Raw genomic sequence first — 17,437 nt, forward strand, 5'->3', positions numbered from 1 at the left:
TTTCCTAGAAAAATAGCTTTATGGGTTGTCCCCAAGTATGTTATTACCATGTTATTCCCCTAGGGGAATTAGAATTATTATTATTATTACTAATTAATTCCTATGTGGGAATTAGAATGTAGTGAGTTAAAACTACAGGCTTTGTTGCATGTGTTGGAGTTGGTACTAACCTTCAGTGGGCTCAGTAGGACCCCAGACTCCACAATATTGTGATCACTGCAGCCAAGTCTATCACTAGCTGGGATATTACAAAGCAGGTTTTCTTAGCTTTGAGTAGCAAGTCCAGCAGTACCGCATTCCTGGTTGGCACATCTAACGTTTGTATGAGGAGGCAGTCCTTTATGTATTCCAGGAGCTTGGTGGATGACGTGTGAGCTGCTGTATTGTTCTTCTAACAGATGTCTGGGAAGTTGCAGTCACCTGTAAGGACCAAGTTCTGTTGACCTGTATTTTGCAACTTCAAAGGGCAGAAAAAACTGCACAAGGATGTTTGTTTAAAGGCTTGCAAAGTGCATGAACAAAGTGCATGCTGTTCAATAATGCTTTTTCAAATACTTCAGCTTGTCCTTGTGAGGGTCAATATTTCTTTCTAGTTAAACTTTATTGGATTTGGTCACAAGAGAAGCATGCAACCATGTGCTTTCCAATCTAGGTATAGATTGATGGAGCCATCTGTTCTCACACATGCAGAGTTGAGTTCTTAATCCTTTGTAAATGCATGGGAATTTACTTGTCTTATGTTTAGAAAATCTGATTTTCCTCCTTTGGCAGATAAGGGAAACAATGTGCAGTAGACACTGGTGTTAGAACTTCAGTAGTTATCTAAGCATAACTTAAGTCAAAAAAAAAAAAACAAAACAGCAAAACACCTGTTGAATCTGTACAGATCGGCTCAGAAAACACACACACTTGTTCATGGTAAGCCATGTCCATTTCAGTTAGGGAAAAGACAATAAACAGGATACCCACATCCCAATGGTACCGTACCAGAGTCTGAAAATAAGCTCTTCCTTGAGCAGCAAAACTAACAAAGCATGGTTTTCTCTCTTTGTCCTCGGTCCCTACATGCCTGCAGCTGCAATAACTAGCTTCTACCTCTGTCTTGTGTAAACCTAGGTCTTCCGTGAGATCTCCTTGCCCTGTTCTATCAGCAGAGCAAAGCAGAGCATGTGCTCTACCTGGTCCTTGGGAGTGAGGAGTGTGCAATGGGCCCAGGAGTACTTGGGGACTGATTAGCCAGCAGATAGGACAGACAGCGCACGTGAGTCTTGTGCTCGTGCTGCAGGCTTTTCCCTTAGAGAAGGGCAACTGTTGCAGGCTTCTCCTTCACTCAGCTGCTGATTCTCATAAAACTGTTAGTGTCAATCTTTGAGACCTTTCATCATATTTAGATGGAATTGACCAAGTGGTTCAAAAGCTGTTTGTTAGGAAGTGATGGAGGTGACAGAGAAACAGTGTGATTGCGTAAGTCCTGTGTCCTTAGAAAAAGTGGGTAAAAACATGTTATGCCTGTAATGTGGTGTGTGATATAGCTGTATTTCTATTGTCAACAGCACATCTTAACAAACTGATAAAGTGGTCCAGAAAAAAATACAATGAAATCCAATGTAGACAAGTGCAAGGCACTGCATTTAGGTAGGACCAACTGCCTGCTCAAATAGTGGCTAGGGAACACCAGGTTATAGCACAACAAAGGCCAAACATAAGTAACGTAGAAAAATAAATGGTATATAGCATGTATGTTTCATGAATTGAATCGTACAGCCTGCTGTTCTCTTTGGAGTTAGGAAAAATGGAGTACTGCATCCGGTTTTTCCTTCTTCATGTCTGTCTTGAACAGCAGTGCTAACTGGAGAGAAACCAGGAATTGCAACAGTTGTAATCAGAGCTCTAGGAAAAGAGACAAAAGTGAAAGAATTTGGGTCATTTAGAGACTGAGAGGTGATGTGCTAACAATACCTGACTGTGTAAAAGGGGATAATGTGTAATCTTGCTTGAGAAGACAAGCATTGACAAAGTCAGATTACAGCATGCTTGAAACCCTAGAAATTGTGGAGTTTCTAATCCTGAGTATCTTTCAGGGCAGGTACTGTTTTTCCAGCTGTTTTTCTCTAATTGCATGTACTGTATTTCTGCAGTTCTTCTAGTTCAGTATTTCATCTAGAACCACTGCTGAGAAAGTAGACTAGTTCACACTGACTTTTCACACCAGCTAACCACCAGTTAATTGCCCTCCAGAGATGTGTCCAATGGATAGCTTGTCCATCAATAAATATCTTTTCATTTAATGTCTTAATGTTTGCTTTCAGTTTATGAGCAATCTCTGAATTCACTATTACAAGCCATTCTTCAGGTTTATTGAAGTCTTCAGGCATCTTTTATAAGAATGAAAGCTTTTTTCCTGAGTACTGTCAAAACTCTGCAATTACCACAGTCAGATTTCATAGAGCAATGCTACAGAAGATCTTTAAAGGGGCATGGCTGAAGACAGAAAGCTGAAATACGTGTTGAAAGAACAAAATGGTTAGTGTGCTTTATGCTTAGAAAGTACAAGTAAAGCGGCTTCAGCACCTTTTCATCTAAGGATCCTTTTTAAGTAGGACACCTAAAGTGAAGAAAACACACGTTCCTCACATTAACATTTTCAATATCTTTCAAACCTTTTCAGATATTTTATCTTGAACTAAAGGACTCAAACTGATGCCTCTTGGTTAATGTTCATATAAGTTCAGCAGAGAATCTTCTTTAACTAAACAAGGTCTTCTGAGTTACTTAGCACAACAGTTAGGATATTAGATTTTCCCTGAAGTTATTTTGGTACCACAGTACCAATATTCCTGTTTTCATTAAGCAGACTTGCCAAACTTTTCCAGAGTGCTCACATGTAATATTCTGTGCGGAACCTGCCTGCATTGTATGTATACATATCCCATACAGTTTGCTTATTTGAGCTTTTTTAACTGTCTGTAGCCTGCTGATTTAAGTAAGAGCTGCACACCTTAACTTGGAGAATTTGGACAGTGTGTTTTCTGGAGCTGCTCCTAGAAAGGCACATTTTCGTTCTAAGACTGCTGAAAAGGTAAATGCAATGTTTGAATTCCTTTATTTCTGGGAGCTTCCTTCCCCTGGCTGACCACATTAGACATTAGAACTGGCAGGGAGTTATAAAAATATGTGATCTGTCCAGCTGAGAAAGAGGGAGGAGGAGTTGTCCATGTTAGAAATATTTGTTCAGCTGCTACTGGAGTAAGGCCAGTCAAAGATGCTGTTTACAGTATGAAGTGTGCTGCAGTCCATTTGTCTTCTAAAGATAACGAAACAAAATAAAGAATCCATTCTTTGGGACAGTTTTGACAAAAGTTCAATAGGAATAAAAATTACTTACTTGAAACTTTAGGAGCTTTTTTTTTTATTTGCTTAGTTGCAAATTCCTGTCATCCTGTTCTGACCTTGGCATTGTTCAGCCATGCCCAAAAGGAGCAAACTGTGACACAGCCGGGGACCAAAGAACACTTAACAGCCCATCAGAGCTGCAGAGCATCCTCAGTGGATGTCTGAGCACAGACAGAGCTGCTTTGCAGAAACCCCCTGCAAATTTCAGTAGCGTAATCTCAAGGTATCAGTGGACTCAGTGGATGGCATCAGGAGCAAACTCTCCCACAACCCCTGCACACAGTGGGGCAGTTGGAATACAACCAGTTCCTGCAGAGAAACACTCAAAATTGCACTAGAGTTAGTATATGCCCGTGGAAGGAATGTATAAAAAAGTTAAATGCTTCTCCTGGGAGAAAAGTTTTGCACAAGGAAGTCGCTGACTCTCTTTTGAAAAGTTTCTTCTGAAATACCAAGAAACTTTATATGTGTCAGGAAGCCTTTATTTACTTACATTTAAGACAGAATGCTTCTCTTTTTATATGTCTTATTATAAAGCAACAGCCATTTTTGTCGTGCGTACTTCAAGGACCTTTATCTTTACAGGCTTTTTCCTGCCTTTACTGTCCCAGGATAGCCTTTCCAGGGATTTTCAGTTGTCAAAGTAGAGTCATGCTTTGACTTTTGTTTTCTACTGGCTTGCTTGCTCTAATTACTGCCTGAAGCTGGCAGTTACCCCTAGCCTCCGTACAAAATCCACAATATCTATCTACAAAATAATAAAACATGTCTCATCACCTTTAATTCCTTCCCCTGAATGTGTCATTAGGCTCATGCTTAGCCAAAAGAGAGAAAAGAAACTGTTCTCCCACTGTTTGTTCCTGCTATTTCTTAATTTTGTGTGACTATGTGGACACAAGGAATAGATTTTCTGAGTAGAGAAGTTCAGTGAATAGAGGAATCAGACCTGAGGATGATCTTGGATTCACAGCAAAAGCAGCCTGATTAGACAATAATAGAGTTTTTTTTTTTTTTTTTCTTAAAATGAATGCTTAGGTATGTACTACCTCCACAAATAATGAATTCTTACCCGTTTCTGCTTTGCTGAGACTAGATTTTCGGTAACAAAATGGTAATTGGACTGACTTACTTGGGTTATTAACATAGGTTACCAGTTGAAGTTCAGGGCTATAGAGGAACGTACCGTTTTCATGTTATCTGCTTAGCTATGGTAAAATCTTATCAAAATGTTGTCTTATCTAAATAGAACAGAGCAAACAGAAGAGACCAAGGCTGATAGCTGGATGTTGAGCAGAAATCTGTAACTTCAGACTGATTTTATACCTCTTTCCCATGTTGCATCTTCTGTCTAGTTGGCATTCCCCACTTGGCCACAGAGGACATAGGTGAGATGAGTATCAGAGCATGGCAACAGAAGTGCTAGAAGATCACATTAATAACCTCAGTGCTTTCTGGCAATTGTAAGTCTTCTTAAATGTGATAAAGGAATTGAAGTACAGATCAGCATTCTCCTCAACCCTAGCCATGTACCTCCACGTCCACAGAGCTCCAAACCGTAGAAGTGTGTTCAGGGTAGGTGCTCATTTCTGGATCTATACATTTCCCATGAATCACCTATTTACTGAAAATAATTTTGCAGTCGTTGACAAATTTGGCACCAGAAAAGAGGGATCTAGAGGAGCCACCCAGTCAGTGGCACTTCAGCAAGGTTATCAGTTGTTTTCATGGACTAAGCTTCAGGGTCCAGGCCTTACAGCCTAGTGCCAAACGAGATGACCGAGGCAGCAGCAGCTTTCATTTTTGTAGTTTACTGAATGTGTGCAGCATTACTTGGGATCATGCTTAAGCATAACTTGAGGTCATTCTGTGCAGGCCTCCATGCACTGCTATAAATTCCAATTCACCTTTGGAAAGGACAACAAGCAAATGTTGTACCAAAATAATGAAGACAGATATTCAGAGAATGATTTCTCTATGGCTATTTTTGTCTTCTAATTCTCTTCATTAAAACACAGACCTCCTTGTTAACACTTCAGAATAGAAAGATATCAGTATGTTATCCTGCTTCTTATTAGATGCATTAAAAACAATCAAGTCATTATATATTGCTGCCTGTGAAAACTGTTACTGAGTAAAAGTTTAAGCGATAAAATCGGTAGGAATAGCTCACCTCAGCAGTATTTAATGCAATTCCTACAATGCATTTTTATTCAGCTAACTTTGCTTACATCTATGAATAACACTGTTCAAAAAAGTGAAAGACGTTTTGCAAGACCATCCTGAGGAAGTGATACAAGGCATTATTAGATGTTTTTGAGGCTGAGTCAGCAATTCTTATATCATGCTAAATAAATTGTACTAGCAGTTTGGCTAGGATCACAAAACAATAGGATGGGAAAAGTAAACCAATTCTGGAAGCCTTAAGTACAAACATTGGTTAGGAATGGACAAGACAGTTCTGACTGAGTTTCATAGAATAGCAAAGTGTGGCTGATAGCAAGAGAGGCGTGGGAGAAAGCAGTTTCTGTGGAGGAATATTTGTCCAGCGCCTGTAGAAAAGATATTGGAGAGCTCAGACTGGGATGAGAAAAGTGCATAAAATATTAAGGAAGCGGGAAGTATGGCAGCCCACCAGGAGCACCTGACAGAGGACACACAGATACTGCAGAATGATGAGTTTCATTGATTTTACATGATTACCTCTCTTCTAGTCATTATTTAAATCCCTGCACCCTTCAGACCTTTAATTTATTCAGTGGATGTTCCCAGCTTTCCCTGTTGCCTTGCCCTGAAGCATCACTTGTCACACCACGGTAAACCACCTCTAGATCTTACTTCTGTCTCTGAAGTCACCTGGAGTGACATGGTTGTCTGCCATCCTAATGATACTGACTGAAGGTTAATTAATACATGTTGTTCGTGTCTTGGGCTTAGTGAATGCAGGGGACTGCCATTTCTGGACTCCAATAGCCTCCGTCGTTTGCTGTTGAAATCTAAAAAAGTAAGACCAAGAAGCAAAATGTGTTTGTGGATTTCAGCGAAAAGAGTAACCTATTGGGCAGAGACCAAGAGGAATTACCTAATTACATCTGTGCTGAAGAGTTCAGTGAATTACTCATGAACTTGTGAGAAAAACATAGCACAAAGGTAACTGATTATCATGTGTGGAGGGTTCATTCTGTATAGTAGAAATACATAGCACAAAGTACCTATAACTTACTATGCAGTGTGCCAGGCAGCTTTGCTAAAGCAGCAAATTAACTCTGCGTGTCTCTTCAACAGACCTCATGTGTCTAACCTACCACAATGTAAAGTTCCATAAGGGAAACTCTGGAAATACCATCCTCTGCTTTCTGAGTAAACTGCCCTCCACGGAGACTGGGCAGCTGGGCTGCTCATGCTTCCTGCCTAGAGATGTTTTGCTTTTCAAAGATAGATTTTATTTGCAAGAAAAATTACATGATTATGTGTAAATTACAGACAAAATGCAAGAGCTGCAACTTCAAGTGGCTGTGTCACCGCAGACGTTTTTCTTACCCCTCCTATAATAAAAAGCACATGAGAATGTTTCATTATGTGATACCCAGACTCTTGTATACAGGTTACAGGGCAGATGGTTAAAGGGTAATACACTTTCTTTTAAAAAACACCAGCATGTTTTAAATGGTCAGATACTACGGGGTGGCAGTCAGGCACTGTGGAGAGGTCAAGTCAACCAGAGGGATGGGAAGTAACTCCCAGATTGAGCAGAGAAAACTGCAATAATATTTCTTCCCTTCTTAAGCTTTTTTCTACAATTTCTCAGTGCCTGTCCCCTGGCAGCTCTGATGAAGGGACTACTCTGCGTGACCTATCGCAGGGTGGAGGCCAGCAGCAGCCATGGTGCATCAAGGCCAAAAAAAGAGGCTCTGCACACTGGCACAGGGGCCAGAAAGAGAATGAAACTTGTGCTGCTGCAAGTGGGGCGGTCAGCTACCTTAGACGCACTTTGCCAAGTTCATACCAGCAGCCTGCGTTGCACCCTTTCTGCTGATAAACCCAGGACTTCAGTCCAGGGCTCCATCACATAAGGGCAGAAGGAACAAGGGAAGAGGTAACAAGGCACCCAGAGAAACTCAGAGGGCAACTCTTGTCTCTCATTCTACTTGTGGGATGCCAAAGGCCGAGAAACACAGTCATTACAAAGCCTGTTAAAGAACATAATTAACTCCAGCTGGAGCTTTTGAACTCAATTTTTTAAGACTTCTCCCTCCTTGTTAAGGGCATTAAGCAGTCACCTTTTCCAAGACCTCAGAGAGAACCACTTGTCTCATGTTAATTCAGTCATCTTTAAATGATCAAGAAAGGCTCTTTCTGCTCTTAGGTCTAAGAAACAACTTACAGACCATGTACTGAGAATGTCACAGTCTCCCCAGAGAGGATTACAACTGAGAGACGAGTGATATCTGCTACCCATCGATGCTATGTATGTAAAAAGGCAAGTAAAGTTTCTTCAAAGGTGTCTTAAACTCAGAAGGCTCACAGAATACTTTGAAAATGTTTTCTAGACTTTCTTGTTCTGTTAAAAGCTAACGTTGTGAAAGGGAGAACTACTGTAGGAGAACACACACATGCTATTCTCTTTCTTTCAAGGAGTAAGAGAAGTTAGGAGAATGCTTCTTCATCCTTAGTGATCAGCAGCTATTCAGCAAACTTTCAACAACAGGGAACATTAATAGCTTGGATGTGCTTTGCCAAATGAAATGCTATTTTTGGTATGAGCCTAAGGGCATGATTCAGCAGTTTCCTAGCCAGCAAGCAGTTCAGATGTATCCCGGCATATTTTAAGACTTGCTATCAGCATGTTTTTAGTAACAGTTTTCCTTTCTTACTTTATCTGTGATTATATGGTAAATCTATTGATGTGTCACTCATTAATAAGTCTAGGTGCACATTGGAAAACACAATATAGTGAGAGGAATCAGTCAAATGGATACAGTGATCACTACGGGTATTCCCATTGAATATAAGTTTGGTGCTCTTTAAGATACTTCAGTTCTGGTGAGGAAACTTAATTTTGAACTAAAGAGACCTGAAATCCCTGAAATATAACCATGGCAGGGTAACTTGTTTGTATTGTGCCATATTACTTTTATGTAAGTTGCACACAGGTAAGAGGATTAGTAACCGTCTTGAGGCTACTAATACAAGTTTCTTCCTCTGTATATATTTCCTGGATTTGGCTTCTGGTTGCAATTGTTCATTTGATGTTGACAAGAAAAAAATACAATGATTGGAGGTCAGCTGTAAGGCTGGAAATTTGAACTGACAGTCTGAGTGTGAACATAAGCATAATGAAAAAGGTAGGATTCAACTGTCTTAAAATATGGGATGTGTGTATGATATGCCCATGTTTAATCGCCAGTCAGGTGTGCATTATTGTGACTGTCATGCGGTGAGAGTTCATTCTGTATAGCAGAAATAAACCATCGTGAGCAGCAAGCAATGCTCTCGCTGCCTTTGCCGTAAAAATCTTGATTAGGACTAAAAAGGAAGCAAAACTCATGTGATGGACACTTCAGCAGTTTATAAATCCCCTTTCTTTATTCACACAGGAACACTTTGCACAGACACCCTCTCCACACTGCCCTGCCATCTTGCCGGTAGCTGGCTAGTAACATGTGCAGGAGTATCTCCTTCAGCTTCTCTGGGAAAAATCCTGATGTGGTGCTTTACTGTGGGAAAGCACTTTGGCCTCCTTGATACAGTAGCCCATTTGTCTTGTAAACTTAGTTTACACATCTCCCCCTCAATTTTCAGAAATTAAGATGCAGAAAGTAGGATGCAAAACATCTGATCCTCCTTGGTATGTTCGCCCCATTCCATGCACGGAAAGGAAAAGCCTGTGTGTAAGATGCTGCCCTTGGGAGCCACTACAGTCTACAGAGTTGTGAGGTGGCCTGGGCCCAACAAGTGGGCTTCCAGCTCCCCACAGAAACGACCCTGCCAGGGACTGCCCAGCCTATTTGCATTCTGTGGGGCATGAAGATTAGTGGGATTGTAAAGGGCAACTTCCAGTATCTGTGAAATCAAACATGTTCCTCTGGAGAAAAATTTCATGGTATTTCCTTTGCAGGGAGGGGCAGGGAATAAGAGGTGGAAGGAATCTGACCTGATAGCACAGTGCTTGCTGAGAAAGGGAAGAATAATTAGCACAGTTCTCAGCGGAACTTAGTGATTCCTGTTGTTCATATAGGCATTAGGCACCTAAATGCTGTTCCAGATTCAGTCCATGGTCTAGAACTAAAGTGAAGTTTCCATCTAGGCAATAAAACTAGATACTGTTTTGGTGACTGAACTGAGGGGAAAAGAGATTTCTTGAGAAGGAAAACAAACCAACCCATGCATCTCAGCCTCAAATGCTTGAATGTTCTTGGCAAAAACAACAAAAAATTAACAACAAAAGAACATGCACTCCAAAATATATTTTGAGAAAGCCAAAATATTGAGCCTTATCCAAAGAATGATCTAAAAAGCAACATTCTCTAAACAAAAGTAACTCTGCAAAGTAGAACATTAAAATGTTTTTAAATGTCAAACCCCAAACAACTTATTTGATTTTTTTACCCGAGTGAAGATAAAAATCTATTTATTTTGATTGAAGTTCTTCTGTGAGTTAAATTGAATCCACAACAAAACTTCCTTAATGCTATAGTCCCAGCCTGCTGATTTGTATTTTGGGGGGTACAAGATGTATGACAATGAAATGGTAAGAAAGAATGTTATGTCACATCAAGGCACCAGAATAGCAACAAATCAGTGAATCAAGAAAATAAAACCCCTCCAAGAATAGGTCAGTTGTCCTTCGGCAAAGATAACTTAAGAAAATGGCTATTGAATGTTTTGGGGCTCCTGTGTTCACTCAGCTGTTCACGAGCAAGATTAAACACTTTGGCAATGAAATGCAAATATGAGGCATGTCATGTGAGGTTTTCTCTTGGCTGTTTCTGGCAAAGCAGGGCCCTTTAGATGGAGATGAATAAAGCCACTGTATCAGTCAATATAGTTGGGGAAAAAAGTGTTTACAAGGAAGTACGTAAAAAAAAATCTGTAGTAGCTGGATACCGTAGCAAAAGCTGACCTGTAACTACAAGATTAACACAGTATGAATTAGTAACGTAAAATGAAAGCTTTTTATATCTCTGGATTCCCACGGAGTTTACATTTTGTAAGCAAGTAAAGCCAAAAGAAAATATGAAAGCCTTACAGACCTCTGGGCCTGTCAGCCACTATGTAAGGCAAAGTTCAGCGCTCTGCTCTCCATCCCTGAGATTCTTGGCAGGCATGACAAAGCTTTCCTCCTACCACTGCTGGCCCCTTGCCACGGCTGTTTTGAATGTCTCCCTATTTTAGTCTCTGAGAAGCTGACAGAGGACATTTGACACTGTACCTGTGTCTTTTTTTTTGTGGGGGAAAAAACTAGAATTGACCCTTGAAGCTGCTGTGTTTTTTCCTTAAGAAATTCTTAAAGTATTGAAATTTGATTGGAAGTTCCAGATACCTCAAACAGATGCTTCTATTAGACAGAAATCTGTGGCAGTCCAGAGCATTGGTAAAGGTAATGATTTTACAGCATCTTGCACTTATTTCAGATTCTTTTAGCAAAGGTGCTTGTGAAATTCCGAGGTGGTGACAGCGTTTTCTTTTTTTTTTTTTTTCCTCCATAAGAAAGTCCCTTACCAACACATATTGTGCTTCTGGATGGAGATATGACTTGCTTTTACCTGTTTTAGCTTTATTCTATGTAGAACATCACACTGCTCAAACTGTACATGCCAGTGTTCTGTATGCCTGCAAAACCAAACACCCTTTCAAAGTAGGCTCTGAAATCACTTCACCTGGGTAACAGTATTTAACCAAAACAGAGAGAAATCTGTACAGGACATTCCATCATTTAAAAGAAAACAATATTGCCTTTACCACTTCTCTTTCATTTCAGATTCTGAAAATGTTTATTATTAGAATGTGAAGGATAGAAACATAAAGGTTGGATGCCACAAATCTGGTAAAGCTATTCTCCTAGGAAAGCCGGTGGCTCATGGGCTAGACAGGTGAAGTCTTTGCTGGATAAAAATATGGCTGGCGGGCTGAACACAGAGAGTGCTGGTGAATGGAGTTAAATCCAGCTGGTGCCCGGTCACAAGTGGTGTTCCCCAGGGCTCAGTACTGGGACTAGGCTTGTTTAACGTCTTTATCAATGATCTGGAAGAGGGGATGGAGTGCTCCCGCAGTAAGTTTGCAGATGACACTAAATTGGGGGGGAGTGTTGATCTGCTCGAGGGTAGGAAGGCTCTGCAGAGGGACCTGGACAGGCCCGATCTATGGGCCGAGGCCAATTGTATGAGGTTTAACAAGGCCAAGTGCTGGGTCCTGCACTTGGGCCACAACCACCCCATGCAGTGCTACAGGCTTGGGGATGAGTAGCTGGAAAGATGCCTGGTGGAAAAAGACCTGGGGGTGCTGACTGGTGGCCAGCTGAACATGAGCCGGCAGTGTGTCCAGGTGGCCAAGAAGGCCAACAGCATCCTGGCTTGTATGAGAAATAGTGTGGCCAGCAGGAGTAGGGAGGCGATTGTGCCCCTGTACTCTCCTGTACAGGCTGCCCAAGGAGTTAGTGGAGTCATCATCCCTGGAGATGTTAAAAAAATGTGTTGATGTGGCACTTCAGGACATGGTTTAGGCAGTGTGGTGGTGTTGGGTTGGACTTGATGATCTTAGAGGTCGGGTTGGACTTGATGATCTTAGAGATCATTTCCAGCCTTAATGATTCTATGATTCTAAACCTTTATTTTTCAAGTAAACTTTCATTTTAAACTATTGCATCAAGGACTTTACCGAAATAGATTCCCTGCATGGACTGTTGCCTTTAGGAATGAGAAGGAACTAAAAGCGTTCATTGCTTGTTTTCCTAGTAAAGTATTATCAGAATGACAATTACAACTGATCACAGAATAACAATCTGCTTTTCTGACTGCAGCCTTTGATTCTTTACTGACGTGAGTAGAAGTTCTACTCACAGGGTCAGGAAATGTGTGTTGTCTGCCAATAGGACAGGTTTATTACTACTAATATATATTTTCAATTTCATTAAATGACAAACCTGAATTCTGATTATCAAGTCACAAAACAGCTGTTGTGGAACACAGTAACATATCTCCTTATGTAGGAAACAATTCATTGCTTTGAGGTAAAATAGTTATAATCCAGTTGTTGGGATTTTTAATTTTTTTTGCAAGTACAAGTTTCTCTTTTAAGTTAGGCTTCACATACAAGGAATGATTTAAGCTTTATGAACCTAATGGCACTCCAGCTCAAATAATTATTTCTTGCTTTGCCTGTAATAGTGCTTGTTATTGGTTCTATTTCCTGAGTTAAACAGAAGGCAGGAAAACTATGCAGTTTAAGTTGAGAGACTACAAGTGAAAACTATGCATAGAAGAAGTTTTTCAAAACAGCCTAGGTTCTGTTGACTGGTTGAGATGTAGGAGTGGACACAAGAAAAAAATTATCTGTGGTAACCAACACTCTAAAAGAAGCTGTCATGTTTTGATAACAGATTGTTGTTCATCACCCATTGCAGAAAAGCAACAAAAAATTGTGAAGATTCTGGAAAACTTCTGCTTAACTGCCAACAAAGTGGAAATTTCAGCTGTCCTGCTCTCTAACAGAGCGAATACAAAGGTTCTCTATGAATTAGCAGTCGAACAACTGTAGAGGTTATTCTAAAATTCAGACCTGCTGATCATCTTTAGCTTGATATCCTAGCTTGAGTGTGTTCCTCCCCTGAGCTTCCACCTAAGTGGTAGCACGTTGAAAGGATTCATTATGAAATGGCTTGGGGCTCCTGTCCACACCTTCGTTGTTTTCCCCTCCATCCTCCCTGGAACACTGCATCTCTAAACACACTGTGACACAGGGAACACGCTGTGACACAGGGCTCAGATCTTATGCCACAGTGTGTTTAGGTAGACTGTCATAGTGGATCTATTACTGGCAATTTTTAAGCTACTTTTGATGGAAATTCAGTGATCTTCATTATATTTTGTTAGGCTTCAAATACTAACTTATTGGCAAAATAGTGGAAATACTTCCTTAAAGAGAGATGCAGGGTACAGTGAAATGTTTCTATGCATGTTATAAAGATATGGATATGAGATCTCCATATGGATATGTAGAAAACACCATCTGCAGTGTACCAAGTCTATGCTTGATTTTATACAATGAACTTCACCTCAGCCATGAAATATTTGTCTTCCACGCAGCCACTAATACAGAAGAGATGTTGTGCTGGAGAGCAGATTGATATGCTTGTTCAGAGGCTGTGAATAACAAGGATGCGTTAGCCTTTGAAGAGCCTGCTCCAGTGCCTATTCAACATCTTACTATGACTTTTAATACAAGGATCTGTCAACTTCAAAACATCATGTCCATGTGAACCAGAAAATTCATGTGGTACCCCTTACCTCAGGGTCACTTGTTAGAATATTTGCTGTTATTTCTGTACTTAGAAAGAAAAAGTCATGTTTCTCAGCATAGATATAGCAAATGCAATCATGCTGATACTTGTAATTAGGGAGTTTCATTTCCTTGAAGCTCTTCTTTTTCCTCTGCCCTTGGAAAAACAGAAATGCAATTAGGAAGTCAAACTGCTGTCTATTGGTTGTCTGTGGAAGGTTGTCACATTCCTCACATGATATTTATTTTTGCCTTGAAAAGAGCTAATGTGTTCTTTCACCTTGTATATGGTCTAGAATGAACCCCTAACTCCTGTTTACACTTTCAGAGAAGTTACTTTTTTTTTTTCCTTAAGCAGCTATAAGTTAAAAAAAAAGAAAAGTAAACTTAAAACTGAAGGTAAATATTTTATGAGTTATAAATATATGTATAACATTAGTTTCAAGTAATTTCAGATGGTAGGATAAGAAGGGATTCTTAAATGACATTTTAATTAAAAAGTGCTTTTTGTAGAGTTGGTATTATGGGCCAAAAGTCGTTTGTGACATCAGACACTTGCCAGAGATGCAGGGATGATGGGCAGCAACTACGAAATGGCTGCATATTGGTAAGAGGCACTGAGCAGGAAGATGTCACAAAGATACTCAGACACTGAGAGATGCGTGATGAAAACTTACTTTACTGGATTTTATCCTATTTTAGTTACGTAAGAGCATATAGTCTGTCTGACTGTAAGGCTGTGAGAATACATTTTCCCACATGTCATCTGCTGAAGTTAGTCAGGTGTTTCTGCTTTTGGTAAATGGAAGTTATTTTTCATTCAATTTATTTACTACAGCATCAGAAATCAATTTGTTTTCTTTTTTAATGAGTCCTGAAAATACTCGGGCCTCTACAAACAGGGAAGATGGGTTTCTCCGATAAGTTTTGGTGGTCCTCTCTGATGGAGTACTACATGTTCAAGGGAAAACAGATTATGCTATATCAGCTTTTGCTATTTATTACTAAAACCGTAATATGTGCACCATGCATAACGGTGCATCCTCATGTAAGCATATGTGTACTATCTAAACTCTAAATGTGCAAAAAAATTGAGATTTCAGAAGGGGAAGTTTCTTCAAAAAGGAAACCTTAGCTGTAAATAGTCTATTTTAATAGATCAAAACCTGAGTTTAGTGCATTCTGGTTCTAGCAATAAGCATGCTCTGTGATTTGCCCCTGGGAGCAATCACATTCATTGTGATCATGACATGTAAAAATATACAAGAAAAAATACTTCTGAGGTTTCACATCCTTTCACAACGTAATCAGAAGGCCCAGGAGTAGATGTCTGAGCAATGATAGGAGCACTGTGGAGTCATATGTTTCCCATGGAAATCATTTGTGACTTCCCGCTCTTTACTGCCACACATCTTCAAAGCACAAAAACAGCTTGTGTTTTGAGCAGGACAATTATTTGCTTTACATCAAAGTTTTATGTAGCTCTTATTTCAAACTAGGTTTCAAAGGAGTAAAATTAATGCAGGTCAGTATAACACATGGGTGGTGATGTGTTTTCCACTCCTAATACACTTTCTATTGATAGATCTTGGTACACTTTACAAACATTAATAATTCAGGTGGCTTGCTGTTTCAGAATAAGGACCACTGCTACTTCCTTTTACTTTTGCAAAGAATTATAAGTCATCATTATAAGCAGTCATCTCCACACCTTACCTGCTGTGTGATTGTAGTGTGATTATAGTCTGATATATCTACAAGTATTTAAGAATCTGGGTGGTCTAAATCTCCCAGAATTTTGCCTCTCAGGATCATACCCTTGTTGCTGCTTGCGTTGTTCCTATGGGTAAGAGTTTTAAAAAAAAAAAAACAAACCACAAAAAACAACCCAGGCCTGTTGTATTATGCTTAATGGATTAAACTGCTGACAAAACAGGTGATTTAACAATGCTTACAATGCAACTAAAACACTTGGGAAAAAATGAAATAAAAACAGAAATGAGATTACTCAACACTAAAAATCTACATATTCCGCATATTGTACTGGAAGAGTCTATCAACATAGACAGCTGTTGAACATGAACAATATTCCATGATAACCCCCATTTTTGATCCTGGTATTAGACAATTTATTTCATCCTCAAGAGTTCAGTGTTAACTAGTAAAAAATGTGGACAGTAATATTATTGCCTTTGTGCTGATTGAATCGTAGAATAGCTCAAAGCCTTGCCTGTGATCACTTGGTGTAACTGTGTACAGCATTTACTATTGTGGTGATATAACTGTCCTGTACTGCGGGACTCGTTTCTGTCAGTGAAAATCGCTGGTTCTGCAGATTATTTGCAGAAAGGCAGTTGTGCATGTTTTGCTTTTGAAATACACACTCAGTCCAAAACTTGTGTGAACTGGATTGTTCGTGTTTTCTGAAAAGGTTAAAATGGCTTCACTTTTGTAATGCGTTCACACTAAACTATCCATTTGAGCCATTACATTTGTAGTTTGCTCAAGAAGCTATATGCCTCCATGGGGAAAGAGATGAGTGTAAGTTTTTTTCAATATTATATTGACCTCTGTTATAACTCTTTATTAAAATGCTGGTAAGACTTTAAGTTTTTTAAATGGGGTTGGGTTCTGGTTACATTCAAGAACAAAACTAAGATCAAAATTGCTTTCTTTCATACTCCTGTTCATTGTGGTCAGGAGCTGAGGTAGCAAAAGTATTTTGCTTTCCTGGCTGCTGTTACACTGGTAACAGCAACAGCAGGGATGCATGCTATTGCAGATAAGTAACTTTGTCTTCCTGACTGTGTGACTTAGATGGGCAAAGGCTCCTCTCAGAACAGGGAAACCTCGCCTGTCGGCCCCAAACCTCCATCTCGGGCAGAAGCCCAGTCAGAAGTAACAACTAAATATCTCTTCTTAGTGTGTAACTACTTGTTACACAGTGCTGTTAGCATCTCTATTTTCACTTTAAACCTCCATGTTTTCTTTTTCTGCGTATAGACCCTCAATTCTTCAGCAAGATGCGTTTCTTTCCAGGCAAGCCCAAGAGAGGAGTCTTGGAAAGAGAAATAAAACAAAGTGTCTATGGAGTATGGAGTCTGATTTAGACATTGTGCTTTTTCTTATCTCTCCAGTTGCTCTTAGACATTTCTGCCTGCCTTCAGATTGACCTGTTTGTTCAGACTGCCAGACTTGCTGGAGTCAAACCTGAGGGGAGTAACATGAACTCCATTAACCCTTATGCATAGTCTGAGCCTCCCACGTGTCAAACTCCTTCGTGGCTAATTTGCATATTAAGGGTCAGAAAAACTTGAAAATTAAACATTTTTTCTAGCACAAGAACCTAATGGATGTCATCACTGCCTTATTCCCCATCAGCAATGGACAGGGTGAATTTGCATGTTCTGGTTTTTGGTTGGTTTTGTTTGTTTGTTTGTTTTTTCCTTTTCTCTTCCACAATGTATTTTCTGTCAGGATGTCTATGTGGTGTGGCTGAGGGCAGGAGAGCTGCTTCCATGCCCAGCTGTTTGAAATACATTTTGTCTCA

Source organism: Leptosomus discolor, chromosome 5, assembly GCF_034619465.1.
Source record: "Leptosomus discolor isolate bLepDis1 chromosome 5, bLepDis1.hap2, whole genome shotgun sequence".
Lineage (NCBI taxonomy): Eukaryota > Metazoa > Chordata > Aves > Leptosomiformes > Leptosomidae > Leptosomus > Leptosomus discolor.